The sequence below is a fragment of the Pleurodeles waltl genome, chromosome 6, assembly GCF_031143425.1.
Source record: "Pleurodeles waltl isolate 20211129_DDA chromosome 6, aPleWal1.hap1.20221129, whole genome shotgun sequence".
Taxonomy (NCBI): Eukaryota; Metazoa; Chordata; class Amphibia; order Caudata; family Salamandridae; genus Pleurodeles; species Pleurodeles waltl.
This window is the reverse complement of record NC_090445.1, coordinates 203,959,606-203,980,920: the sequence shown is the minus strand read 5'-3', so window position 1 is coordinate 203,980,920 and position 21,315 is coordinate 203,959,606. Positions and strand designations below refer to the sequence as shown.

The window sequence follows — 21,315 nt, the reverse complement described above, 5'->3', positions numbered from 1 at the left end:
CATGCTCTAAGAAGAAAGGTTTTTTCCACTGTTATTGCCCAAGTTCATGAAAAAAGAAAGGATATATTGAATATATTGAATGCATCAGTGCCTGATGTGGAAACCTCTGATGAAGCAAACCACGCTCTGTACATAAATGTTCAGCATCGTATAAGAGTTCATGAATATATGGTAATTTTATAAAAGGTTTGTCTGTTTCTCCCAGTTTTGTACTTCTTATATGTTTAGTTCTATTTACACTTACTCCCTTATTAGTATGTTAGCTTTTGTGTTTCACTAAATCTGTATTTGTGAGAGGATTGTGTGTTATTCCTTCTGCTACTGACATCTGTTCTTTATTTATTCTTTTGTTTTAGGGAAGGCTGTGTTTCTGCTGTCCACGTTGTACCTTTCTTGTAAAGAACAACATAAACTTTTTACTACACAAAATGATTTGCTTTGCCACTGCTGGTTTTAATACAGGATGTGAATGAAGGTGTGAACCTGGGTAAGCCACTTGGGTTTACGTGTGAAACATGCAGCTTGTGAAGTGGACTAGAAATCTTTGTAAATCTTTAAAACATGGCTTAGTGCCAATTGTAGGCTATTGTGATGGCCCACGAGTGCAATGATGCTCATATAAGATGGTGTAGGTATACTCTGAGTCTGTGTATACTGTGCTGCTGATGTAAGGTGGGTTTGGTTACAGGGAGTTGCTGATTATAGTGTGAAAGGTACTGGTAAAAGAAGGTATAGCATATAATTTGTTACTTTCCTAGGATTTGGTCTAGAGCAGTGGTTCTCACAGCAATGGTTCGTAACCTTTTCATTTCTGTGAACATCACTGAATCACAACTTGAAGCCAGGGACCCTTAGCCATTCCGATGATTTCTACAGCAACAATAATGCACAAACAATACACCAACAAGCATGCACTGTATAAACTCAGAAAATGTATTTCCTCTTTAACTTCATGTTTAAATATATGAACACCTATACACTGGTATAATACTTAGGTCGTATTCACAAATCAATAATCAATCATGTGAAATCAGAGCTGTTAAAATAAGTGGTGGAACAGAGGAACTGAGTGGATTGACACTGGTCTCGGAGAGTAACAGGGCAGCAATTGAGCTTGGTGGAGACAAAGTTGGAGATCATACATGGCCTTTGTGTCAAAAGTTGACAAAAACAGTGATGCATAAAAGAATTAAGACAAGGTGTTCATTATGCCAGAGCACATGCTGCCTACTGGGTAGTAGTGGTCTGCTTCCGGAAGTATTTCAGCTGTGCTGAAAGATGCAGACATGCCCCCTTTCTAGACAAGAACGGTGGATGCTTTGAGTCTGTAAGTGTCTGAACATGTAAAGCACTTAATGGGAGATCATTTAGTCTGGAAGGGCCTTTTTGGGCAGTCTACATATTTATATATGCATAGATCTCAACTCAAAGTGCAAGTGTGCAGAAATGCATGATTTTCTAGAAAATCATAAGCAATTAAAAATGGTTTTTAATCAAAAGGTGATTGCTAGTTTAGGTCAGAGCATGTTTTCATGTGAACGGTGACAGTACATTAACCCATGCTCCATCCTGAAATAGTAAACTGCTTCTGAATATTTTTTTTTATGTTTTTGATTTTTTTTTAAACATATCTTTCTTTAACGGATTAATACATCTATCAGATACACTGGCGGTGCAATGCAATGGCCTTCTAGTAAATATAATTGTTACTTGGTGAAACTGTTATCCTCATAGGAGGAACACTCTTTACACAGTTATTTAGCTCAATTCTTATGATTATTGACAGAAAATAATGGTTAGAAGTCATAAGGTTCCACAGACAATCTGAACAGGCACACCCGTGGACCATAGGTTGATCTAGAGTGATGATTGTAGTTGGATAGGATGGCTCTGAGGTAATACGGCTTCCAGTATAGGGTGGCACTAGATAGAGGAACCTGTGAAATATATTTTGGTTAGTGGTGATATCAAGAGGTGGTAGATGTATAGGATGGTGTAGAGTATAGGAAGTTGCTTTATTAGATGGTTCTGGGTGGAGATTGGTGCTAGTAGATGATGCTGGCTCAGGGCTTTTTTGGGTAGAAGATGATGGTGGTGGTTGTATAGGATGATACTCAGTTTTGGTTGAAACTACAGTAATATGCTGCTGGCTAAATGATGGTGCTGGCATATCATAGTGCTCTTTATGATGTGTTGCTGGTATGCTGTGTTGGTGATTGTACAGGATGGTGCTTCTGTAACATTGTGGTAGAGGATGATGCTGGCACAAGAAAGTGCCGGTTGTCATACTTTGGTCATGGCTGAGTAGGTTGGTAGACAGAGCTCACCTTCCCCCTTAGCTGGCGCTTCCTCCCATGATCAGGGGGCCCAAGGCTGAGGGAGCGCAGGATCCAGCAGGAACGACTGACAGTAAATGGCCCACAGAGAGGGAGGATTCTGGGATAGCGGCAGAGGGTCACTTTGCGGCCTTTTACATGGTCTGAGGGCTGGATCCTCCCTCCACTTACATAAGGACTGAGTATGAGACACAGGTATGGACCCGGCCGCCTGCCTTTTTGCGCCTCAGCGGAGTAGCAGGGGTAGCCTGCATGGATGTCCCCAGGTGAAGGGAGCAGTGGGTGGCGCTGGGCCAGCCCACTGCGCCTAGAACACGCAAATCCACAGTGTGGCCTAGCGAGGAAGCAAGCAGGAGAAGCCCAGGAAGGGGTTTGCTGGCTAGGGGGGCAGAAAAATCAAGTTCCCTCCCAGGTCGTTGTTCCCAAATGGGCAGAGCTTACCTCTCCCTCTGTTGTTGCTCGCTTCTGCGTGCGCCGTGCCCAAGGCTGAGGGGAGAGATGCCAGTGAGCTGCTCCCAGAGAGGAGGACCCTGAGACTGTGGCCAATGGCCACTTGGAGGCCTTTTACATGGATTGAGGGCTGAGCCACCCCCTCACTCACATAGGTACTGCATTAAGGGGTTGCCGGCCCCCATCTGGAAAATGTGTGCAGGGGTCATCCCCAGAATAAATCCATTATTACTCATGTTGCAGCACCACCCATCTAGAAAGGCAGAGGCAGGTAGCTGTGCTCAGTGCTAGGCGTTTCAGCAACATTGGCTCCCTTGAGAGTGAGACAGGTTGTGGTGAGAAGGAGAGACACATGTAAAACCGAGTCACGATAAAGGGCCGCACTCAGAAACTGGCGCAAGTGAACAGCCTTGATAAATATACAGTGAGAATGTCGGGCCATGGGTTGCCATCGGGAGGAACAGAGAGTGGGGGTACCAGTGAGGATCATCTGCAGACCAACGAGCCGTCCATGTGCTTCATTATGTGGCCATTCAAGATCTCCAGGGCTCAATAACACCTACAGAGCCTAAATTTGTCACAGTAACGATAGACATTAATCTCCTGAGGGCAGACTTTAGTAAAATCTCTGAGAAAGTGGCCCTGGCGGAGGCACATATTGACAGACTGTTGTCCACAACAAAACATCTTGCAGAGCAAGTACGGTCCCTTACTAAACAAAGTACAGCAATGGCAGCCAGGCTGGAGGATCAGGAAGGTAGGGCCAGTAGAAACAATATAAGAGTGGGGGGAGTGCTGGAAGGCATGGATGACCCTAGCATGGATCTCTTCATGAAGGATCTCATCCTTAACAAACTCAAGCCTAATAGACTGGCCAACTTTTTCTCTGTTGAGAGGGCACATAAGGCGCTGGGCCCCCCCGAAGCCAGGGGCCCACCAAGCACAATAATTGCCAGGAACTTGAACTACAGAGATTGGAATGCTATATTGCAAGCAGCACGGTCCCATGGCGATTTGTACCTGGACAATGCAGTGATTCACTTCTTCCCCGATTCCACTCTACAGGTGCAGCGTCAATGAAAAACCTTTGAGGAAGTCAAAAAAGTGCTAAGGGCCAAGGAGGTCAAATATATGATGATATTCTCCGCCAAGCTATGGGTAATGGCGGATGGCAAAACATGGCATTTTTTATTTCACCAGAAGAAACATGGGACTGGCTGGAGGGCTAGAAGGTGGTAGGGAAGAAGTATCATGATAATTGAAGGGTGCATCGGCCTACCGCAAATGTGGACATGAGAACTGACACACCAAGTTGAAAAAAGCAGCCAAGGCACTCCTCGTGAGACACGTGAGCAGAGTTCCCCTGGGATCTCCTCCTAAGAGCCACTTGCTCCAAAAGACACTGTCACTGGCGGGAGGCAGGGAGGTTCCATACTGCACATAATTCTGGGGGAATAGCTATAGGTAAGAGGGCAGATGGGGCTTGTGTACTCAGGGAATGACTCACTACACAGCGAGCATAGGAGCTTTTATCTTCAATACATACTTCATGAATAGCCACACTTTACCATACAAGCGACTGTGGCCTACCCTCATCACTAGGGTGACAGGCGCTCTGCAAGTTGGGGTGGTGAGTAGTTCAGAACTCACAATGCAGGGTTGCTTGGTGGGGGAAGTTTGCGGGTAATGTTTTACTGGTTTTGTTTGTAACACTTTTGCTTTCATACAGGATTTTCCTTTTGACAGGCAGGGTTGTCACTGAGGAGTCCATACACAGGACAGAATGCAATAAGAGATGGTGAGGGCAGCATAGTGCTTCTGGATCATTATTATATACATGAAAAATTAAACAACTCGGAATTTGACCACTTGGTCATGGAATGTCAATGGTTCATAATGTTGTAGGAGATGCATCTCAGGGGTAATTATTACAAAGCTCTGGATAGGTTTGCCTATGTACTTTGGGCGTCTGCTGGCTACACTACCAACTCTAGAGGCGTGGGAATCCTTTTTGAAAAATCAGTGGCCCTCACTCCCCATCGGGTGGCTTGAGCCCAGTGGGCGCTACGTGGCACTGACCAGCACATGGGAGTGCACAACACTAACCCTCTGCTCACTGTATGTCCTACCACGGCTCCACGAGGCGACTCTCCCAGAGGTGGACGACCTGCTACTGGGACTGCCTTCCAGGACTCTGATATTAGGAGGCAACATGAACACAACCATGAATGCTGAGGTGAACAGGAAGGGAGGCTACCGATGGTGGGGGGAAGTGGAACATTGTCCAAATTTACAAGGGCCCTGGGTTTGGTCGATCTATGGAGAGAAAGCAATCCCCAGAAACAACATTACACATACTATTCAGCAGCCTACAAGAGCTTTTCTCGTATAGATTACATTTTTATGCTAAGCACTCATTCATCCAGATTCGGGGCTGCTATCCATCATGAGAGGGGGATATCTGACCACTCTCTGGTTGAGGTCCCCCTGGAGGGCCCAACTCGGGATTTCCCACTGCCACCCAGGCTGGATTCCTGGCACCTATGAGACAGGAAGCTACAGGGCATGTTAAGCGACAGAGCTGATCTCTACTTCAAAGAAAACCTGGGGTCGGTGTCAAATCGATGCCATGTACCCTATGGGAGGCATTTAAATGCATGATTCGGGGTCAGGCCCAGGCCCTGGTAGGGTAAAAAAAGAAAGCAACAAGACTGGAGTGTACTAACTTAGAGAGTGACATAGCCCAGTTGGCGGCGACCTCCCAAGCCACCAATGCAGCAGAAGGCTGACACAAATTACAACTGCACCAGCAAGATCTGAGAGTTCTGGCCAAAAAACGTGCCCGAGAATATGGTTTAGCAATGCAGTGCCAGTTGTATGATGTGGGTGAAAAGGCCAGCAAGCTGTTGGCCTGGTTAGGAAAAAGGGATAAAGAACGTTCTTGGGTGCTCCAAGTGGAGGATGAAGGGGGGCACACCACAGTTGACTGGTGAGGCCATAGCGGAGGCCTTTGCCAAACATTACAAGGGCCTCTATGCCTCCTCCATGACGATGACTGCTGCGGATTGCTCCAGCATCCTGAGAGACATCCCTCTGCAAGGACGTACTATGGAAGATCGGAAAGTATTGGAAGTGGATTTAACAGAAGAGGAGTTAGCACAGGCCCTACGAGGCCTACGATCGGGCATGTCCCCAAGCCCCAATGGTCTGCAAAGGAATGGTAAGCATAGTGACTAAACCAATGCTGGACATGTTCCAGGAGGCCTGTGTGAGGGACTGCTTGCCGGAAGACCAAAGAACTGCGACAATAGTGGCCCTTGATAAGAAGGGCAAACCTCTGATGGCCTGCAGTTCCTATAGACCAATCCCCTTATTAAACGTGGAGGTGAAGGCACTAGCAAAAACTCTGGCGACCAGGCTCTGAGGGGTCATTACCACACTCATACATCCGGACCATTCAGGGTTCATGCCCAATAGGAGCACTAGGCTAAACCTTAGACGCCTCTACCGAGTGCTTCACTTAACGGCCGGCTCACCAGCACAACAGGCAGTCCTAATGGCCTTAGATGCCAAGATGGCGTTTGATTCCATTGAATATAATTATATATTCGCTACCTTGGAGAAATTTGGTTTTAGACCACGATTTTGCACCTTGGTTAGACCGCTCTATAGCTCTCCCATGGCAAGGGTTAAGGTCAATGGAGTGGTCTCCTCGGGTTTGGATTGCGGAAAGGTACTTGTCAGTGCTGCCCTCCGTCCCCCATGATCTTTGCCCTGGCACTAGAGCTGATGGCCATTGGGGCGTGGACTCGTCAGGATTCCCTGGTGTGGGGATATAGGCCCCTGGTATATTTACTGAACCTATTCCTGAAAAGGGGGTCTCAGTGCTATATAGAAAATTGGTTAACAGCTCACCTGATCTGATGGGTCGGGTGAGGGCCACGTGGGAGGACGATGTCGGAGTCTTTGAAAACGAGGAGTGGGAGGAGGCCGTTCATGGTCCCTGGGAGATAGCTATATGCACCCATTTTTGATTGGTTCAACTCAAAATATTGCATAGGTCATACTACTCCCGGATGCAGCTACATAGGATGGTTAAAGTGGCCACACCATTGTGCATGAGGGGCTGTACCGGGGAGGGCTCATTCTTCCACATACTCTGGGAGTGTCCACGCATAAAAGAATACTGGTCCAAAATTACCCAAGTAATGTACCATGTATCAGTGCTGGAGATTCCACTGGATGCCAAGTGGCTGCTCTTGGGAATTTCAGGTGAAACGACAAGGCCTAAATATCAAGAGATTTGGGTAAGGTTGGCAACAGGGACAGTCAAAGATAACATAGCGAGAGCCTGGGGAAGCCAACCACTCTGGCAGCAGTGGACTGGAAATCATAACTGGACTGGTGCCATAGGGCTAAGCTAGTGGTTTATGGGAAAGGGGCTGGTTTAAGGGGGTAGGGGCTGCCCCAACAAATGAAAGAAAGTGTGGGGAGCATGGGAGGAATATCGGGGTTCTAGACATGAGGGGATTTGATGGGGGTAACTGTAAGGGTCGGAGCACCGAAGATCCATGTAAGACCACTCCACTTGTATGTGGGCCGTAAAAGCTCCACTTGTGCTTTACTGGTCAAACTGAGGTTGCAATGTAATGTATCATTGGCTTGTTCAACTATAATGACAATGAATTGTTGATCGCCTGCTGTATGACCCTTCTCTGTTCAATAAAAAGAATAAAAAATATATATATATATATATACATATATATATATATATATATATATATATATATATATATATATATATAATGAGGTAGGCAGTGTATTAAGAAGTCACCAAAAAGCCCTAGCCAATGTCTTTCAAGGGCCTTTGGGTTCCTGAACCAGCCAAAGTGGCATGTTATGCATGTGTATTGCCTTATTTGCCAGCCCACAGATATTGTGCCACTAGATCATTATTTGATTTCAAACCATTACAAACATTCTCTCAGCTGAAGTTTGGTCCATGAGACGTTGCCTACAAATAGCATGGCCTCTGTAGGTGCGTGACAGTAGCGAGCCCAAACACTGGGTGGATCGGGGACGGTGTTAAACTCAAAGTCTATAAGGCAATGTTTCCCTAGAGACAAGATTTATAACAACATTTTCAAATGCAAACAATAAGAAGGGACTGACTCAAAAAGGGAGTTCAAGATGAGACATTTTGGCAAAACCATGATGCGTTATTACAAAATGTAAAGCACATTACAGTAATAAATTGGAGATGCAGCAGAAAACTTGTTGAATTACATAAAAGTCATTTCCCATGAAGGCTATCAAACACAGATCAAAAATCAAAGAAAATTCTCATCACAAGTGTGCAGCAAAATCAATAAGAAATCAGATAGTATCCCTAGTTGAGGCCAAAAGAATGTGTCTCACCCCTAAATTCAAGTGTTTAAATAAAGTTTTCTTGCACAGAAATTACAGGAACTGCAAGGTCAGCATGGTCTGATCATTATTGCAACAAATCACATTTTCACATTTTAAAACATTGCATAACCCCATCACCTTAGCACTAACCAACTACATTAATATTGATTCGTCCCTTTTGACCTAATATTGTCCAGAGGTGTTAGAACAAACTGGCTGGCTGGAAAGATCTCCGATATTGTAGCAAAAGGGCTTTCTCTAGCGGGCTCTTCGAGCACAGTGATATTCAGAAACAAACAATCTGCATCTTGCTGCATGTAGTGTCAGGTGAGAAACATAAACACAAAATAAACATCATGATACGGCATCCATTATTAACAAAATGCCAACAATGCCTCACTGAGGCCTAGTGAGCGTAAGACAGAAAAACACACTTCAGCACATATAATTATGTCATTTAATTTGTATTAGCTTCATGTCAGTATACACATGTGAATCAAGGTGCAAAGTGACTAATATTAATGCACATTTTAGTTTACATGTACAAATGTCCCCTCATCTCTAAATCGGTACATTTTTTACATGTCAGCCCTTTGGTCAACTATCGTAAAATCGACATCAGTTTCACTAAATAAACAACATTCAATTAGTCAACCCGCAACTGTGTAACCAGCCACTTTCTACACCCTTCACTCAATATCTAAAGTGTTTCTTTGCCAGATTGTTCTGTCATGTAACATTAGGCAGGGAGACACATCCTCGTCATGTCAGCCACCAGAAAACTATAATCTTCTTTGATAACCTTTTCACCAGCAACAGGCATCTTTGTATGGCCTTTGATGTAAACAGTCAGTCATGCCTACAGTACTCACATCTTGTTGGCACCAGCACATGGCAACACTTGCGGTAAGGCTTCATGGCCAATGCAGACACAAAAGGCATACCCCACAAATCCCTGAAAATGTGACTGTCCATGTGTGTTCTTCACTTAGCCACAAAACAAGTGTCTTACACCAGTTTTTAGTGTGTATAATATGAGGGCCACAGTGGACTCATGCTTAAGCCTATCTTTAGATAATACTAGCATCTGAACCATATGTGCTGTCCTCCAAGGTTCATCAGACACACTAAAGCAGCATTGCAGATACTACATCTTCAATATTGATATCAACTCATTGTTGCCTGTGTTCATTCTACTCATGTGTGAGGCATTTTAACAGCTCCTGGATTGGTAACATTGTCTTTGTAGTAAAGTCAAGAAAAAGCTTGTACTATCATTTACATTTTTATAAAATACAACTTTATGATCCATTTGTTCTGAGCACAGAGCATCTTTTGTAGCAGAAAACAAACTGGGTTTGGGACAAAAGGCATCTTGGATTATTAAAAGATGCATATAAATTCAAGCACCTATTGAAAAGCATCATAATGTTTCTCAACATTCCTGCCATAATTCAGGATATTATTCCAAAAATCCAACATTTGCTTTACTCTCTAGGATTAAGTGTTTGCAACCGTCTGGAATGCCACTGAAGAGAACACAATCCCAAATGGCATTTGCAGGAAGGGATGATAAGACTCTTATAGGATAACAGATGTTATGAGGGATTGGAATCCCTCACAAGGAAGATCTGAATGGGTACAGTGCAAAGAAATAATCAACAGGCAACACTTGTCCCCTTCAACGTAGAAACACAAACATCAGTGTTGACAATACACACAAATATTGAAATCGATGCTTCGTAAATCAGTGCAAGAGCACATTGGTCCATTAAGTGTCCATGATGTAACTACTAGAGAGAACCTCCAGGCAAATGTGATAGGTTCAATTATGCCTCCCTGGTAAACACTGGGTAAGATTACCAGCCTCAGTGGCCAACAAGATGAGGTCCATATATCAACCTAAATTGTACAGTAAACATTTGTGCTTATTCACCTTGTTTGTCAAGGTATCTATTAGGCACAATCCGCATGACAAGAGGACATACATCATTGTCAATTAGACAATCAATACAACATTTAGGCCCTCATTACAACCCTGGCAGTCGGTGTTAAAGCAGCGGTAATACCGCCAACAGGCCGGCAGATAAAAAAATGGAATCACGACCATGGCGGAAACCGTCAACATAGACAGCCACTTTAAAACTCTGACCACCACGGCGGTAGAAACAAACACCACGGCAGTAACCGCCAACAGACAGGCAGAAGACAGGGTTCCGCCCACTGTATTACAAGAGGCCTATCCGCCACCTTTTCCGGGGTGGTACCAACGCTATCAACAGCATGGCGGAAACAGGATTTGGAAGGGTAACCACTCACCTCTCGACACCCAACGAGGAACCAGGATGCCATGGAGCCCGAACTACAGGTCCTGCCCATGCTGGTCTTCCTCCTCTTGTATCAGGAGCAGGAAAGACGCTGTTGACGACCACGGTGAGTACTGCACCTACAACACAGGGTAGGGGGGGAGGGAAAAGAGAGTGACACACACACACGTAACACCCCACCCCCACCCACAACACCATACACACAAATACATGCAGCAACATTACATATACACCCCCTCCCCCCCTGGAAGAACGCAAGGACAAAAGGAAATGATTGTAACAAGTGTAATCAATAAAAATCAGATAGGGCAATTAAAAAAATCAGTATATACAAATATGTACACCAACTACACAAGTCCGGATATTAATCAAATCATTGTCCGTAGATCAGTGTCCCAAAATGCATAGGCGAAGCCCACACAAGATACCTGACTCGAAACGGAGAGAACACTGCAGGGGCATCAGATGGAAAATGAACAGGCACCTCAGGAGGAGGGGGCGCACCTCAGCCGGATGAACGAATGACGCCACTGCTCCACGAGGGGGCTCCATGCCCACTGATTGGTCCTGGGGAGTGCAAAGCCACAGTCTCTCAAGTCTTTCCAGTGGGTGGTTTGCCCACTGCTGTTTCCTGGGGAGTGCAAAGCCACAGTCTCTCAAGTCTTTCCAGTGGGTGGTTTGCCCACTGCTGTATCCTGGGGAGTGCAAATCCACAGTCTCTCAAGTCTTTCTAGTGGGTGGTTTGCCCACTGCTGTATCCTGGGAGTGCAAAGCGACAGTCTCTCAAGTGGATAACAGTCTTCACTGGTTCTGGAGGGGGCTTTGTGCCCAGAGTGCTTCATCCTGCCAAGGACTGAGGTAGTGGATGTATCTCTCCACTGGTTCTGGGGGGGGCTTTGTGCCCAGAGTGCTTCATCCTGCAAGGACTGAGGTAGTGGATGTGAATCTCCACTGGTTCTGGAGGGGGTTTTGTGCCCAGAGTGCTTCACATGCAGTGTGGCAGTTCCCATCCCCTCACCTGGGTATGTGTGCCACGAGATTGCCTGGGAACAGGTAGCATAATATGCCATGGAGGCAGAGACACTCTCCACCCTGCTACGACTTCGCCTGCCACCTGCAGGTACAAACAGTGCTGAGAGTCATGCCTCATGGACACTGAGCAGGGTCCAGGACGTCTCCTGCAGCCTCGGACGGCTGCCCACTGGGGATGATTGCCATGTCAGCTGTGGTGGCACTGTCTGAGCACGTCACGGGGCTGGTGGCAGTGATTGCGGCAGTGTCTGTGGCGGAGGTGCTGGCGGTGGTGCATGTGTCTGCACCTGTTGAGGGACACAGCAGGACGTCTCCTGCAGCCTCGGGCGGCTGCCCACTGGGGATGATGCTGGGGACTGTTGCTGAGGCAGCGGACGTGTAGGTGGCGGTGCTGGTGGCGCTGCAGGTGGCGGTGTCCACCGTCGTACAGGTTGATGTTGCGGCTGACAGAAGGGGTGACTCTGGTCCCTCAGCCGGAGCCACCGTGCCCTGTCCTGCTTTTTGGCTTGTGTCCCTTCCCCACCTTTGATGTTGCTGCTGGTGTCTTGCCGCTGTCCCCTTTTGGTTTGGAGGAGCCCTTGCTTGCAGGTAGGTGCGGCTTCTCCCTTCGGCATGTGGGCACCTTCCTCACCTTGGCAGGTGGCGGAATGGCCTGCTCCTTGGCCTCACTAGGTGGCACACTGGCAGCCCTGATGGGTGGCGCTCGCAATGAGACCGGAGTTGCTGGGACCACTGTGCTTGAGGATTTGGTAGCTGAGGTGCTGGGCTGGGACCTGGACAGCCTGGCCTTAGGGGAACGACGGGGGGGGAGGCGTAGGGAAGAGGTCAATGTTAGCCAGGAAAAGTTTTTTTGACACACTGGGATGGGAAGATGGAGGGGGTTTGGGAGTGGAGGAAGAGGTAGTGGTTGTAGGAGGTGTACGTTTGCTGAATTTGGGTGAAGGTGCATGGGCCGGAGGCTGTTGTGAGGTGGATGGCTGTTGGGTGGGTGTGTGCCTGCGTTTGTGTAGGTTGGGAGGAGGGCTCACAGACACACTGGGAGAGGACACAGGGGATGTGTGAATGGTAGTGAGGGTGGTGAGTGCACGTGAGCGGTGTGTGGTGATGGGCGTGCTGGTGATGGAGGTAGTGGCTGAGGATGTATTGCATGCAGGTGTGAGTGGAGACGAGACAGGGAGGAAGGAGGAGGACGTGAAGGAGGGGGAAACAGTGGAGGCAGTGGATGTTGGTGTGTCTGCATGGGGATGGTGCTTGTGTGAGTGCCTGTGGGATGTGTGGTGCTTATGTTTGCCATGTCCACTCTTGTGTGTTGATGAGTGTGCATGCTGGTCTGATGGTGTGCTTGGGATAGGCTGACGTACAGGGGATTGGATCTGGGTGGAGAAGTTGGAGGGGGGAGGCTGGACACAGGAAAAATGGCTGCCATCAGTGCTGAGGCCAGAGCCTGAAATGCTCTCTGTTGGGCCGCCTGGCCAGAATGAATGTCCTCCAGGTATGCATTTGTTTGCTGCAAATGCTTCTCAACACCCTGGATGGCAATCAAAATGGTAGATTGCCCAACAGTGAGGAATCTCAGGAGGTCAATAGCCTCCTCACTGAGGGCAGCAGGGCTGACTGGGGCAGGGCCTGAGGTGCCTGGGGCGAAGGAGAGGCCCACACTCCTGGGTGAGCGGGCATGGGAAACACGCTGAGGGGCTGCTGGGAGGGCAGTGCTGGTCGGGTGGGGGTGGCGGAAGTACCTGATGATGTGGTGGGCACAGAGGTGCCCGCCACCGCAAGGGAGCTCTCATCCGAGGAGGAGTCGCTGTCGCTGGTGTATGCTCCTGTCCCTGTCGTGGAGCTCCCCTCGCCCTCCGTCCCACTGGTGCCTTCAGTCTCTGTTACTTCATCCTCCAGGGCCATGTGGGATGCAGCTCCCTCCTGCTCCGGTGCCACTGCTCCTCCACCAGATGATGCTAATGCACGCAAGAACAGGGTGACAAAACAAAAAGAGGGGGAAAGACAGAAGAGACACATGGTCAGTGAATGCAACACCACTACAGTTGGCGGACACAACACACAGGGAGCAGCCCTATGCTCTAAGCCATGCACTAACAGTGCAGGGGAAAAGCACATGCCCAAGGGGGACTCTGTCTAGACCCATTGCATGCACAGCTGGAACCCATGGGAGCCTGACTAGGTGTAGAGGACAAATACCACCTTTTGGGTTGGAGTGGGAATGAGGCTGCAAAACAATGGATCTACCTTTGCACTTCTGCCCTGGCCTAGGGGAACCCACAGGCCACCACCCCTACCCACACACCTCGTCAAGCGTGCAGAGTCAGCAGAATGACAGTGTACTCACCCCTTGTGGCTGCTGTGATGCCCTCAAGCACCCATCCAACTCCGGGTATGCCGCCGCCAAGATCCGGTACATCAGGGGGGGTCATGGTGCGTCAGGCATCCCTTCCACGTTGGGAGGCCATCCCCAGCTGGGCCTCCGCCATCTTCATGTTTCAGCGGCCCAGGTCTTCCCATATTTTCCGGCAGTTGGTGCTCCGTCTATGGTAGACCCTCAGGGTCTGCACTCCCTTGGCGATGGCATGCCAAACACCCTTTTTCTGGTGGGCGCTGACCTAGAGGAAAAGTTAAGTTATAATGGATGTTACTCTCCCGTACAGTTCTTCTCACACATTGCCTTAAAACCTCCCACCCTGGCCCAGACCTACATACACACACACTATCCTCACATGCTGGCCTGCCCCCCCCCCTTCCATCCACGGCACTCCATACAATCGTGTGCCATCCACCATGCTCACAGTGTACTCACCTGTTTGTCTGGAGGACCGTACAGTTGTGTGTACTGGGGGAGGACCCCATCCACTAGTTTCTCCAACTCCTCCGCAGTGAAGGCAGGGGCCCTTTCACCAGACACTGTAGCCATTGTTGCTTCCAGACACAGGTCACAGCAGCACTTGCAGTGTAGGTCCTCTCCTGTTGAAGGTCAGGTATCAAGTGAGGGAACAGATAGAAAATGGCGGCCACGTGCGCGGTGGTGTGTACCGTCACCGCCGGTGCACATCGTCATTGGCTCCTGGAACCCAATGTTAATCAATGCTGAATTGAGCCACGGTCTTTGACCGCCTACCGCGACGCTGTACAACGCCAGCAGTTACCTCATTTCCCCTTGTCCCACCTTAAAGGTCAGGCAGCTGCCATTTCAGGGGGCCATATGGCAGGCCAAATAACTGCGTCACACCTATTTAGGCCAGGAATATGGACAGACAAAGGCATATAGAGAAAATTTAATGTTTTTGCAAAACAGCCTTGTGATACCTAAGTGTTGTATGACCCTCTCCTCACCGTTCTCCTCCATAGGGCACGTCCGCTGGGGCAGGTGATGAGATGGCAGCATCCTCCAGTGTACAGACCCCTGGTGGACCTGTCGACAATGGAAGACAGACACATCATTATCACTTACAGACTTGATCATGCAACAATCCAGGAACTGTGTGCCCAGTTGGAGCCTGACCTGATGTCAGCTATCCGCAATCCCACAGGAATCCCCCCTCTAGTGCAGGTCCTGTCTGTACTCCATTTCCTGGCCAGTGGGTCTTTTCAAACAACAGTAGCCATGGCATCAGGGATGTCCTAGCCAATGTTCTCTAACGTGTTGTCCAGAGTGTTGTCTGCCCTGCTGAAACACATGCGCAGCTACATCGTTTTCCCTCAAGTGGAGGATTTGCCCACAGTGAAAGGTGACTTCTATGCCCTGGGACATATCCCCAACATCATTGGTGCCATTGATGGTACACATGTGGCATTTGTCCCCCCCGGCAGGAATGAACAGGTGTACAGAAACCGGAAAAGCTACCATTCAATGAATGTGCAGATGGTATGTTTGGCAGACCAGTACATCTGCCATGTGAATGCCAAGTATTCTGGCTCAGTGCATGACGCGTACATTTTGAGGAATAGCAAACATCCCTTATGTGATGGGGCAACTCCAGAGGCACCGTGTGTGGCTAATAGGTGAGTCTAAAGTCCCCACACAGTTTCATTTGCTTTCTGGGTATCCGAGATTCCCTAATGTTTGGAGGATGTCTAACAGTTGTCCCTCGATATTTGCAGGTGACTCTGGTTACCCCAACCTGTCATGGCTACTGACCCCAGTGAGGAATCCCAGGACAAGGGCAGAGGAACACTACAATGAGGCACATGGGAGAACTAGAAGGATAATCGAGCGCACGTTAGGCCTTTTGAAGGCCAGATTCCGGTGCCTCCATCTGACAGGTGGATCCCTATACTACTCACCAAAGAAGGTGTGCCAGATCATCGTGGCCTGCTGTATGTTGCACAACCTGGCATTGCGACGCCAGGTGCCTTTTCTGCATGAGGATGGGCCTGATGCTGGTCTTGTGGCAGCTGTGGAGTCTGTGGACACTGAAGAAGAGGAGGCAGAAGAAGAAGATGTAGACAACTGAAACAACATCATCATGCAATACTTCCAGTGAGACACAGGTAAGAAGATGGAACTGTTTCCCACATCTCATACTATTGTAGGACCTAGCATAAGTCTGCCTTTTTACCTCTGTGTATGGACCCTGACTTGTCATTTGGCTTTCCATTTCACAGATCTGGGTCCCAAATTGTGCCTTCTGCTATGTTTACTCACGGCCTATAGCTGTGTAACATTGGTATGTGAACAAGTACATTGACATTGCTATATTCCAGAGATTTTGCAATTACACATTTGTGAAAGCACAGACTGACTCAAGATTTTTTGGTGATTCAAGGGTGTTTATTTCTGTGCAAATAAGTGGAGGGGTGTGTGAAATGGGCTGGGGTGATGGTGGAGGAATGTCCATGGCAGAGTCCAGTCTCTTGGTCTCACAGGCGCATTGTCCAATGGGGCATAGGAAGTGGAGCGATGGCAGTTTAAGTTGGACAGGGTGACAAAGTGGGACGGAAGGGTGACATTCAGGAAGGTCTTATTTCCTGGCGGGGATCTTGGCAATGTTCTCTGTCTTGTTCCTGAATCTCAGGGACCGTTTGCGGGGTGGTTCTCCTTCTGCAGGGGGTGGGGTGGTGGTAGCCTGTTGGTCCTGTGGCAGTGCCTCCAGTCCACTAGCGCCGGCGGAGGTGGAGGGCTGTGCATCATCCAGGCTAGTGTCAGGGGCCCGTTTGTGTCCCACTGTGTCCCTCATGGTGTTGACAAGGTCTGCCAGCACCCCTGCAATGGTAACCAGGGTGGTGTTAATGGACTTCAAGTCCTCCCTGATCCCCAGGTAGTGTTCCTCCTTCAGCCGCTGGGTCTCCTGAAACTTGGCCAGTACCGTGCCCATGGTCTCCTGGGAATGGTGGTAAGCTCCCATGATGTTGGAGAGTGCCTCGTGGAGTGTCAGTTCCCTGGGTCTGTCCTCCCCCTGTCGCACAGCAGTCCTCCCAGCTTCCCTGTTATCCTGTGCCTCTGTCCCCTGAACCTTTTCCCCTCTGCCACTGGCCCCAGGCCCCTGATTTTCTTGGGTTGGTGGGTTTGCCTGAGTTCCCTGTAGTGGTGGACACACTGCTGATTGACGTGTCCTGGGGACAGAGGGATGGTCCCGCTGGGTGGGTGCTGTGGTGGTGTTTCCTGAGGGGGGAGGTTCAGTGGATGTTTGGGACTGGGTCAGGGGAACCGACTGTCCCGAGGTCCCTGATGGGCCGGGCTGGTCATTTTGATCCAGGCGTGCAGAGCTGCTTTCATCACTGTGGGCCTCTTCTGTGAAGGGAATGGATATGTCTGGCACCTCCTGTCCGGTGATGTTAAGTATGGGTCCTGTTGGGGTGTAAATGCATAGTTTTAGTATCTGTGTGTGCCATCTTGTGCATTGAGTGAGGTACCCTCTACTCCTGTGCTTGCACCATTGTGTTTGCCCTTTTGTGATAGTTAGTTTGGGGTCTGTGTGGGTATCTGTACTGGACATGCTTTGGTGACGGTGGTCCATGCATAGGTGTTGCATGCAGGGCCTTGGTATTGAGATGTGTGGGTTGTGATAGTGGGACATATGTGAGATGCTGATGTGATGGGAGTGAGGGAAAGGGTTGGGGTATGTGATGGCATGCAGGTGGGGTGGGAGGGATAAAGCAGTTAAGATATGACTTACCAGAGTCCAGTCCTCGTGCTACTCCTGCGAGGCCCTCAGGATGCAGTATTGCCAAGACTTACTCCTCCCATGTTGTTAGTTGTGGGGGAGGAGGTGGTGGTCCACCGCCAGTCCACTGTACAGCAATCTGGTGTCGGGATACCACGGAACGCACCTTCCCCCGTAGGTCATTCCACCTCTTCCTGATGTCATCCCGTGTTCTTGGATGCTGTCCCACTGGGTTGACCCTGTCGACGATTCTCCGCCATATCTCCATCTTCCTCACAATGGAGGTGTGCTGCACCTGTGATCCGAATAGCTGTGGCTCTACCTGGATGATTTCCTCCACCATGACCCAGAGCTCCTCCTCTGAAAACCTGGGGTGTCTTTGAGGTGCCATGATGTGGTGTGGGTGATGTGTGAGGTGCTGTCTGTTGTGATGTGTGGGGGGATGTGTTGGTGTGTGCTGTTTGAGGTGCGTGGATGTTGTATAAGTGATGGTGTTGTGTGTCTGTGGATGCTGGTGTTGTGTTTGCTAATCTCTCTCTCTGGCCTTCTTCAAAATTTTAGGTTGTAAGGGTTTGTGGGTAATGTGGGTGTGTGTTTTATAGTGCTGTGAGTGTGTGTATGTGTATCAGGTGTGTGTATTTTGAATTGTCCAATGTGTTTGTGTTTTGTAAGTGTGTGTGTATTTTGAGCGCGGCGGTGTGTACCGCCAATGGATTACCACGGTTGAAAGACCGCTGCGTTGATTCATGGGTCGTGATAGTGTGGGCATATTCTTGTTGGCGTGACGGTGTGGGTTTTGGTATCGCCAGTTTATCACTGACCTTTGGTGTGGCGGACTTGTTTGGGTGTCTGTATTGTGGCGGATTCCGAGATGTGGGTCGTAATACCTGTAGCGGAATTACGCCGCCGCAACGGTATGTTGGCGGTCTTCAGCACGGCGGAAAGCGGGATTTACCACCAGGGCTGTAATGAGGGCCTTAATGTGAAGCGTGTGGCAGTGTAAGAAGATAATGGAGACATGTTCAAAGAGAGGGTGAAAATGTGTATTACATTTTACAGTAATGGACATTATATTTAGTACCGTAGTGTAATTGGCACATGACTATGGCCCTCATTATGAACACAGTAGTAGACTCCGCCGACCGCCGTGGCATCGGTGAACAGAAGGCCGCCGTTGGTGGTGAATACAAACCCGCCATATAATGAACTAAAATCCCTACCCTGCCAAATATCACAAGACCACCAGTCACCGCCAGGACCTTTTCGGCGGAAATGCTGGACCTTTCACCCCGCCACCACCGAGCACACCCACATTCCATCCTCCAAATAATGATGCACAAATCACCTTGGTGGTCAGTGGAAGCTGAACGACCATTGGCGGTGCCTACCGCCATGGGCGTCAAGTGGACTCAACAGCAAGAAGTGCACACATTGGATAAGCTTGAAACCCACACACCTGACACACATCCATAACCCCATAAAACACTCACAGACACACCCCACAATCCTTTGCAACCAAACTAGGACAAAGAGGACGGAGACCACCAGAAGCAGACACCGAATGCCACTATACACGAGTCGCACACCGACCACAGAAGAGCACCCTCACCGCATTTCCATCCCCGACACCATTCACCACACTCACCATGTCGCCCCCCCAAACATCCACGCTTCACAGAAAGGGAGCTATGGACCATGGTGGACGAGATCCTGAAGGTGGAGCCACAAATATTCGGGGCTAAGGTGCAGCACACACCCCTCTCAAGGAAGATGGAGCTATGGCAGACCATTGTCAACAGGGTCAATGCAGTGGGACACCATCCACGCACCAGGGATGACATCCGCAACAGATGGAAAGACCTGCGGGTGAAGGTTAGGGCCATGGCATCCAGGCACCACATTGCAGTCCAGAAGACTGGGGGAGGACCGCCACCAACACCACCCGAATACACCGACTGGGAGGAAAAGGTACTAGCCATCCTGCACCCTGAGGGACTCACTGCACTCACTGGAGGAATGAATTTGGGTACGTTGTCTACATTTACCCCATATACATCATACCTGTAATGCATGCACCACCCCACCCACACCCACCAGGACCAATACCACACCCAGGCCACAGCCACTGATTCCACCCCGCATGACCACAAATCCACTAACAGGCCCACATCCCTCCCCCTGTGCACAGCCACCTACCCCTGCAAGGATTCACAATGTCACTACACCACCCACAATGCAACTCCACACCCAAAGCAAAATGCAGTGAAAATCTCACAAAGGCACCATGGATGAGCCCAAAATGTAACACCAGCACAAAACAGCCCAGCCCTGTGCACCCCATACGTTCATGCATTTGTAACAGACATGTCTATGTCCCCCAACAGGCACCACCACCCATGCCACCCTCACGGACGGGACAAGGAGTGCCAGTGCCCCCCATGGAGACAGAGGCACCTCACAGGACACTGGGGAAGGATCCCTGGACACTGATGAGCAGGCAGGCCCCTCACACAGCCCTGGACTGTCACCATGCAGCAGCCCCACCCAGGATACCACTGACACCCCTACCACCCAGGCAAGAACAGCAGCTCAGGGCAAGCATCCACACACCAGTGTATCAAGGCAGCAGACTGGTGGGATACAGGTACAGAGGCCACAGTCTCCCCCTACCAACAGGCAAGAAGACGAGGGCCCCAGGACAAGTGGTACCACCAGACCTGTGCAGGGGACACAGGCACAGGGGGCTAGGGCAAGTGCTAGGGTCTCAGTGGGCCATGGGGGAGGCCACAGGATGGATGCAGCAGCAAATGACTTGATATCTGAGGTATTGGGGGCCTACCAGCATACCCATGACGGGTTGGTACAGTTAGTATCCACCCTGGAGCAAAGCCAGAGGATGCAGCAGGAACACCACCAAGAGGCCATGGAGCAGTGGAAACAGCACAATGCCACAATGGCCAGCACAGCAGGAGCACTGCTGCGGTTGGTACAAACCCCGTCTGAGACCCACACAGGACAGGAGGCCCCCACTACAGCACAGGACACAGACCGGACAATAACACCATCAGCAGCAACATCCCAGGAACTACCATCAGAGGAAACACAAGGGCCAACCATGTCATCCCCTCAAGGTCAACAGCAGGCATCCAAACGGACCCTCAGGCCAAGATATGGGACTGGAACCCCTGCCAAAAACAAGGCCCCCTTAAAGAAGTAACTCTGCAACAATCTGCACAGCAACCATCCCACAAAAGCAACCACCACACAGTGCTAAGAAGCAATATGAACTAATGTAAGCATTGATAGATCCATCAATACTACCAACAAGGCTGCCACCATGGCATTGAGGACAATCACCCATGACCAACTGTCATCACTGTAAATTGCATTATTCACTCCCTGCCACCAATAAAACACATATCACACCTGTAACACTGTCCCCTGTCATAATATGTGAACAAAGTGAAGTATGGATTCAACTGCCTGATAACCACTTTATTGGCAATGCGTTGCATGAAAGGACTCCTGTGTGCCTAAATGTGGCACCAAATAAAATGCACTAAATAGTATTCGCTACCATGCAGACCTGGACCCAGTTGCAAATAAAAGATCCAAACCCACCCCTAGATGACAAACCACACTGACAGT

The 21,315-nt window shown here is 49.2% G+C and overlaps 1 long non-coding RNA gene across 1 annotated transcript in view; it reads left to right on the top strand.

Moving 5' to 3' along the window:
- Window positions 1–361: 361 nt before the first annotated feature.
- LOC138301901 (uncharacterized) overlaps window positions 362–21,315 on the top strand; it is a 47,365-nt gene continuing 26,411 nt past the window's right edge. Inside the window, exon 1 of the long non-coding RNA XR_011205149.1 lies at window positions 362–487. This is a non-coding gene — a long non-coding RNA (uncharacterized lncRNA). The remainder of the gene's footprint in view (window positions 488–21,315) is intronic.